The following is an 8,584-nucleotide window of genomic DNA, read 5'->3' as shown; positions in this document are numbered from 1 at the left end:
TTTACATGCACCTTGATTAACTTTTACAGGTTGGTAGGTATTATCATCATCTTATAGGTGACAAAATTGAGTTTTAAAGAAGTAATGTATCTTTCTAAGGTCATTCAGCTAGTAAATACTGAAGCTGGGACTCTTACCCCCTCTTTCTATATCCATGACACTAGCCTCTTTGCTACATATGCTCCTTCTAATCCCTAAACCATATTGTTCTCTGTTCCCTCTGCTTGGAAAGCTTTTCTGAGTCTTCTGATTTTACCATTTGGGGCTTAGCTCACCTGTCAGTTCCTTTGGGATGTCCTCTCCTCACACCGCTCCCAACAACTGGGCAGTGCGCTCAGAAAGTCTAAGATAAGGTTCATTTTATGCAGTCTGTGGATCACCTACAGGGAATTTGCTTGGTGTTGCTGATGCTGAGAACATTTGTGTTGTGGGGGAGTAGTAAAGGACCTATTAAAATGCACTTTCCTGGACCCCATTTTTGACCTATTGATTCTGTGGTTCCAAGGCCCTTGGAATATGCAAATGCCCCAGGTCATTCCTAAGGACACTAAAGTCTGAAAACCTTGGTAAACACTGGGCATGCACAGTTTTCCTGTGACAGATCCCTCAGACATAGTCATGATAAGTACATAGAAAACAACCACTTTTAGTAAATAAAAATTAATCTTGCCTACAGAAAAAAGAAAGAATTATGAAAATTGAGCTTTTTGTGTTTAATTTTTAAAAAATGTTCTTCTAGAGAAATCTTTAAAATCTCCTAAGGGGTCTTTAAAATGTTCATGGAAGGGTTAACTCCATGGTGCAGTGGTAGTGCAACTACTCAAGAGAAGCTAGGTGTCACATGGTGACCATGGTTCAAATACCCTGCCCAATTAGCTTAAAACACAATGGGGACACATGCAAGTGTCCAAAATCTGATAAGCTAGAGGACTGGAGGAAGGCAATTATGACATGACCAGACCCTGTAGAGGGCTCTCATCTCACTGTCCTACTGTGTCTCTCTCAATCTCACATGCATTCACACACTCTATCATAAATAAAGAAAAGATATATAAAGAAATCTATGCATAGATTTCAATTTGGAGCACCAAGGTAAACTTGTGGTTTAATTTCATTTTTCCACAAATTTTTTGAAGTCCTGTCATAAAAATTAATTTAGTCCAAAGTAACTATGTCTTTCAATAAAGCAGCCAAAAGTATTCTTTAATTAGCAAATTCCTCCCTAAAATGTGGGTTCTTTATAAGTATAGTATCTTTTACCTCTCTTTCACTCAGTCTCATATCCCTATCTGGACCTAGCACACAACTAGAGATGAAGTCTATACTCATTGACACAAAATGTGAACAGAAGGAAAGGAAGATTGTCACCAGAAGCATCACGGTCTACCTACTGGTTTTATATAGCACAAATTTTTAGCCAAGCATTGGTTTGGGATAGACACAACTTTGAATCAGCCCAAGCACCTGGCCTTAAGGAGTTCTCTAGGGAGTAGAACAATTAACACCCATGTAAAGAAATATAATCCAGAGAAATTTTGTAAATATTATGAAGGAGGCATAGAAAATCTCAAAGAGATTAATGGAGCTCTGATTTTGAACTCAGAATAGGGAGGACTGCATGGAGGAAGGAGCTTGTACCATTAAGATAGAAAATGGGTAATAAATATTTCTGTTGATGCATACTATGAATTATGTTCAAATAAAAATAAACTAGGAAGGTAGTAGAGATTTTTCCTTACTTTTTATACCAGTAAGTACAGAATCCATAGGCAGATTCTTTGATATAAAAAAATTCTCCAACTAATAAAATGTCAGCAATGTATTAAAAATGCTCAGTGAGGAGAAGTAGGAAATAAACATAATAAATCACTTTAATGGTAAAAAAAACAAGGCAAATCAAAGTCCCAGTGTTGACTTTCTAGCTATCTTTGAACAATTTTCTATCTCGAGAACAAATGTCAACATAATTTCAGAAACTTATGAAGTACAGCATGTAAATATTATATTGAACTGTACTTCATTTAAAAGACCTGCCTACCTCACATTTTATATCTATCCCATTCAGAATGTGAATTTTTGCCTAGAACTTGCTTTGTTTTATTATTTCTGCCACATTTGCTTTTAGAGAATTGTGTAGGCTGAATATTAAATTCAGAGAATCTTCTTACATTTTTTAATTCCCTAGATGGAGTTTAATTTTTTGCTATGACTACTCAGGCTTTTAAAAATAAAGTAGAATTTAAGGTGTGCAAATTTATCCTTACTTTGGGGCATCTTAATAACTACTGATATCAAATGCTATGCACAGGTTACCCACAGGTTTGATGTGTCTTGCTTTTCTTTTGTTAATGAAATGTTTGCCCAGCTGCTGCAGTGTGTACAGGAAGATTAAAACCTGCTGTCACTTTGTTAAGAGAAACCTGAGGGAGATTTAACACATCTGGCCTGGGGATTAAGCAAATCTGGTAGAACAAGAATTGCCCATTAGTTAACAGGAGCTTTGACCTGGGGACTGGAAACAGGAAGGAAGATGTCCTGACCTTTAAAACTGACCAAAATCAATTAACCTGTGTACCTGTCAAGTCTTCATGACCTTTTCTTATGCTTTGGCCACCTTTAGCACTCTTATCAATTTCTATCTTAAAACAAGTTCTTCATTGGTTTATGAAGGGGGGAAATAATTTAGCTGAGACTGTTTCGCATCTGAATGGCAAGTGCAGACCCTGTCAAGCAGGTTTTTTAGTCTTTGAGGAATATAATAATAATAATAATAATAATAACAATAATAAAATGAGGAGAGAAACAGAAAAAAAAAAGAAAAAGCCAGTGGGATAGATCAGATCAATAATTTGACATGTTGTGTCCTGGGTGTGAAATAAAGTGAAGGAAAATGTTCCCAGAGATACTCAGGTCCAGCAACAGCTAATGCACAGTTCCCCATCTGTGTGTCAAGTGCTATGAAAAGATTTAGGGCAGAATGTCTTGTCACTCATCAGAAGGCTAAAAAGGCTGCCTGTCTGTAAGGCTACATACCCTTCTGAACTAATAACTTAAGGGCAGAGTTGACGGCATGCAGAAAGCAACAGGCACAGCAGGCTTGGAGGATTTCACATCTTGACTCTTTGTACTTGAGTGGGTCTTTCACTGAGGAAACTCAGCATGCTTTAGAGAATCAGACAGGACCACAGAGAAGTCCAGAAAGTTTAAGTACTTGCCTAAGGCTAGTCAACCTGGCTTTGAAAGGAGGGGGAAAATCGACCTGTTTGTCCCATACACCAGGTCAAGATTCTCTCAACAGGGACCAGCAGTTAGCGTAATGGCTATGTCACTGGACTCCCATGTAGTCGACTGCGGTTCATGTCCTGGACCCGGTGGCTTAAACTCACGCCGGGCGCGTGTGTGTGCGTGCCCAAGATCCTGAGAGGAGAATGAAGGAGAAGGGACTGTGGCGTGGCCATCCCCCCTGGGGAGTGATTTCTCACTTTCTGTCTCTCTGTCTCTCTCTGTCTGGCAAGCACACGCTCCCTATTGAAAACAAAACAAAACAAAAAAACCTCTCCAAAAAAAAAAAAAGAGTCTCTCAACAAAGCATACTTCTTAACCTCTCCAAAAAAAAAAAAAAGAGTGTCTCAACAAAGCATACTTCTCTTAGAACACTAGGGCAGACACTGTAGACTGGCAGGTTGCATGGTGGTTAAAGGCGCTGGACTCCCACATGGCTGACCTCAGTTTGAGTCCTAGACCTGGTGACTTGTTTTCTCACTTCCTGTCTCTCTCTTGCTTTTTCATTCTGTCCCTCTCTGGTCAAATTTGAATAAATACATAAATAAAGTTAAATAAAATAATTCTTTTTTAAAAAGAACATATGAAAGAATTAAAAACAAACAGGTGACTGGTCCCATAGCCTGGTGGTTAAGAAAGACAGATCCCACATGACTGACTACACAGTGTGAATCCCAGCCATGGCAGCTTGAAAAATATACCAAAAATATACTTGTGCATGGGTTATGAAAACCCTGACATGATGGAGAAGTGGATTAGAGTAGATTACACAATGACCACATCTCACAGGGGTGTAATTTCTCCCTCTCCTTCTCTTCATCTGTCTGTCTTTCTCTGGTGAATGCATGCACCCTCTGGACTATAAACAAAAACAAAAACAAAGCAGAAAAGTGCAATAGAAAAGAGAGTCCAAATAGTTGAGTAGATATAAGCAACTTAATTATTTTAAAACAGAGTTCATTTCAGAACCTAAACTCACTTGCAGTGATATAGATGCACTCATGCTCAAACCTGGGGATCACTAAAGTTGCTCTAAGGGGGGAATTTCCAGGCAATGGTTCTCTCCTCTTCTGTCTCCTCTGATCATTTTGAGATTGAGAAGGCACATTTCTGCCCCATTTCTCTCAAGAGCCACTAATTGATCAAGCCAACTCTTGGCTTCTTCACTTGTAAGTGCTATTATTGTTTGTCAACAGTATGCTTTAAGGTGAAGGGCAGTTGGCTTTCAGAAGTCACTGGCTAAATTCGACTGGCAGACAAGCGACAAGACAGCAGATGGACGCTGCCGGAAAGTCGTGCCTCTCTCTCACTCTTCCCTCCCACCTGCTGCCAGAGCCTGCTGCTTTTTCTCTGCACAGTCTGGTTGGTAGCTCTGCCTTCCTCTCCCTGTCATAGCCATTCTCTGGTAGCTCAGCGGGCCACTACCACATTCTCCTCATAGCTCTTCCTGGTCCAGTCCCACTCTACAAAGCTTATCGTCAGATGCCCCACAGAAGTCACAGTTTTTACATCTGACATTTTGACCACCTCATTCTGCTCAAACCTCGAAATACATCATCTTTCTGTGAACTGGAAAGGGGCTTGTATCACAAAATAGAACTCATTACATATTGTTTGATACCAAGAAATGATTGAGACTTTCCCCCCATATTAAGAGCCCAGATCCGGGAGCCTGAGTTTGAAATCTGTCAAATGCCACTTACTCAATCTTGAGAAGCTTACTTCATATTTTCTGCCTTAATTTCTTCATATGTACGATAAGGTCATAGTAGTATTTGCCTTATTGTAAAAATTAAATAGGATATGAAAAAAGTACACAAAATAGCACCTAACAGACTATAAATATTATATAAGGTTAAATAAAAATGTCCAAATGTAGGGAGTTACCCAGGGTCCTTGAGGACACGCTAATGAAGAAAACATATGCAAAATGTATCTTCCCCACCCTCACCCCCACCTCCTTGAGGCCCAAGATCAGACAGCAGAGCCACAGCTACAGTGCATCCTTCCTGGGGATCAGTATACCCTGCACCTCCACATCCCTGAGGCTCTTCTGTTGCTCCAATGTACCCACATAAATGGCAGCAGCTGAGTCCAGTGACTAAGCAGTGACCTTGGCACCTGAGTCCTTTTAGCACCCTGCAGTCCAAGGAAAAAGTGATACAGTATAGTGAGAGATACCCCTGAGATACCCCCTGGGAAATTAATGCAGGTACCCCCCTCCCAGAGGCTGAGGCCTCATGAACTCCCTACCAGAGACTGAGGATTTTAGATGCTCCAGTGCAGAGACCGAGGCCTATGGACACACACCCTCTCAGAGAATGAGGACTTCAGACATCCTCTACTCCAGCAGTGAAGACTCTGAATAAACTACCCTCAAAGACTCAAATATCTATACACTTTCCCTAGCAATTAAAGACTTTTTTAAGAATTCTTTTATTTAACTTTACTTATCCATTTATTAATTTTATTTTAATTTGACCAGGGAGAGACAGAGAGAGAGAAAGTGAGAAAGCAAGACACCAGGTCCAAGACTCAAACCACACTTGGCCATGTGGAAGTCTAGCATCCTTAACCATCATGCCACCTGCTGGTCCTGTGATTAAACATTTATAACACCACCCTAGTCCCTTGCCTGACATGGCTTGTACCCACAACCAGGCAGACTAAGCATCCACAAAACCTATGGCCATGCCCCCTTGCCTGGTGTATCTTTTATACACTGTGCTTGTCCTGCTGAGGTCTGAAAGCACTGACCTGAGTGTCTCTGCTTCCACCAGTAGTCATTGTGCACCTTAGATCAGTGGGACCTTACACACTGTATGTGCCTCATACAGAGCCTCAAGCACACCAGTCTGGGTGCTATAGCTGCTTCTGGCTACAACTCCACCCCCTCAACTGATTGGACCTTCATGACCTGTACAAACCCCATCAGGAGCCTGAGATCACAGGACCAACACACCTGGAATCCGCTATACTCACAGCACCCAGAGACATCTCATTGACCAGTATAGGCCTCATGTACTTTGTACCCCTCAACCAGGATCAGAGATCCTTGGTCTGTACCCCCCGATAGTCCCTGCCTCAAATAAAGCTGTGTCTTTGCTTCTACAAACACACACAGTTTCAGTCAAAAAGTCATTTTCAGATACCACTGACAGATTCCGACTGTAGAAAATATAGACACTACACTACCAAACTCAACCAGAACTTAAGACAAAGTGTACTACCCAACTAATACTACAGGACAAATCTATAGGAAAAATTCCTTCCTCTATAAAAGCTACTCCTAAAATAGTCACAGGCAATTATTCCACCAGATGACCAGATATAAATGTAGGGACAAAAGAAACACAAGAAAACACTACTCCTCCAGAATAGCACAATAATTGACCACTGAAAACCTATAGAAAAGGATTTCCAGGTAATGCCTGATACAGAATTCAAAATGATGATCTTAAGGAAACTCAATAAGATGTAAGAGAATTCAGATAAACAATTTAAAGAGATTAGGGGGAAAATCTATTATATGAATGAGAAACTCAACAAAGACATAGACATCTTCAAAAAGAACCAAATAGCAATCCTGGATATGGAGAAGTCAATAAATTAATTGAACATAATTGAGAGCATGTACAATAGGCTAGGTCAAACAGAAGAATCTCTGAACTTGAAAATAGAACTTTTGAAATACCCCAGTCAGGCCAGTTCATGACCTGATGATTAAGTGGCTGGATCTAACATGGATGAGTATGAGCTTTGAGTCCTAGACCTGATGGTTTGAAAAATACTGGGCACATATGCATGCATGTCCAAAACCCCAAAGAGAGGGGGAGATAGAGGAGAAAAGACTGTGCTGTGACCATTTCTTGTGGGGAGAGGTGCTTTCTCAAGTCTCTTCCCCTTTATCTGTCTTTCTCCAATGACTACATATGCCCTCTGCCATGATTGAAAAGAAAGAACCCAGTAAATCAAAAAGAAAGAAAAGTTCATATCAAAAGGGCAAGAGCAGGGAACCAGCAGTTAGCGTAATGGCTATGTCGCTGGACTCCCACATAGTCGACCGTGGTTCGTGTCCCGGACCCGGTGGCTTAAATCTCACGCCGGGCGCGTGTGCGTGCGTGCCCAAGATCCCGAGAGGAGAATGGAGGAGAAGGGATTGCGGCGTGACCATCCCCCCTGGGGGGTGATTTCTCGCTTTCTGTCTCTATGTCTCTCTCTGTCTGTCTGGCGAGCGCACGCGCCCTACAGTGAAAATCTCTCCAAAAAAAAAAAAAAAAAGGGCAAGAGCAGAGCAGAATGACTCTGTCCATCAGTCTGTCTCACCCCTTTCTTTTTTAGGGAGAGAGATTTTTGCTATAGGGTATGTGTACTCACCAGAGAGACAAAGACAGAAGCCAGAAATAACCTTCCAGGCCATGCCACAATCCCTTCTCCCTTCTCTTCTCTGGATTTTGGGCACACATGCACATATGCCAGGTGTGAGTTTCAAGCCTCCAGATCTGAGACTCAAACCAAGTTTGGCCATGTGGGAATCCAGTGACATAATCATTACACCATCTGCTGGTCCCTTATCCCCTTTTTCAATAAACCTACCAGGAGTCAGTCATGTGTCCCCACCGTAATGACCTTAATCTTAATTTCTGCCCAAAGTCTCATCTTTCAACACCAGAGTCTGATTAGGTTTTTAAAATATAATTACTGTACATCATTACAGCTTGTAAAATGAATTTTCCTAGCATGAATACATTGTATATTAGTCCAGTTAAAGATATTATCATACACATTATCATCAATAGATAATGTTCTACTTGTCTCTTAAATATTTTGTTTCTTTCTTTCTGTGTTACCTCCACCAGAACTGACTCTGACCCTTGGACCTCCAAACTGTGAACTGAATAAACCACTATTCCCTCTTTAAAAAAATGGTGTTGAACACAGCCAATGAAGCTGCCTTTAATATTAAATTCACTCACTGTTATTACATTAAAAAATAAATAAATAATAGATTGACTCAAAAAAAGAAAAATATTTTTTTAAATTGACAAAAAATGTAACCTTAATCAGACAACATTAAGTGATCAAATATTTACATTATGAAAGCTCCAGGAGATGAGAGAGGAAAAGACATAGAAAACCTATTTCTTGCAGTAATAAGCAAAAAACATCTTAAAATCTACAGAGATCTAAACACCCAGATTCAGGAAATACAAACAGGTGAAAATAAACTCAAATAAAAAAATGCTCTTCAACGCATATTATGGTCAAAGTGTCAAGTCACATAAAAAGAAAATCCCATCAG

This window comes from Tupaia chinensis, unplaced genomic scaffold (assembly GCF_000334495.1).
Source record: "Tupaia chinensis unplaced genomic scaffold, TupChi_1.0 Scaffold149333_1, whole genome shotgun sequence".
In the NCBI taxonomy this organism is placed as follows: Eukaryota; Metazoa; Chordata; class Mammalia; order Scandentia; family Tupaiidae; genus Tupaia; species Tupaia belangeri.
This window is presented reverse-complemented; position numbering follows the sequence as displayed.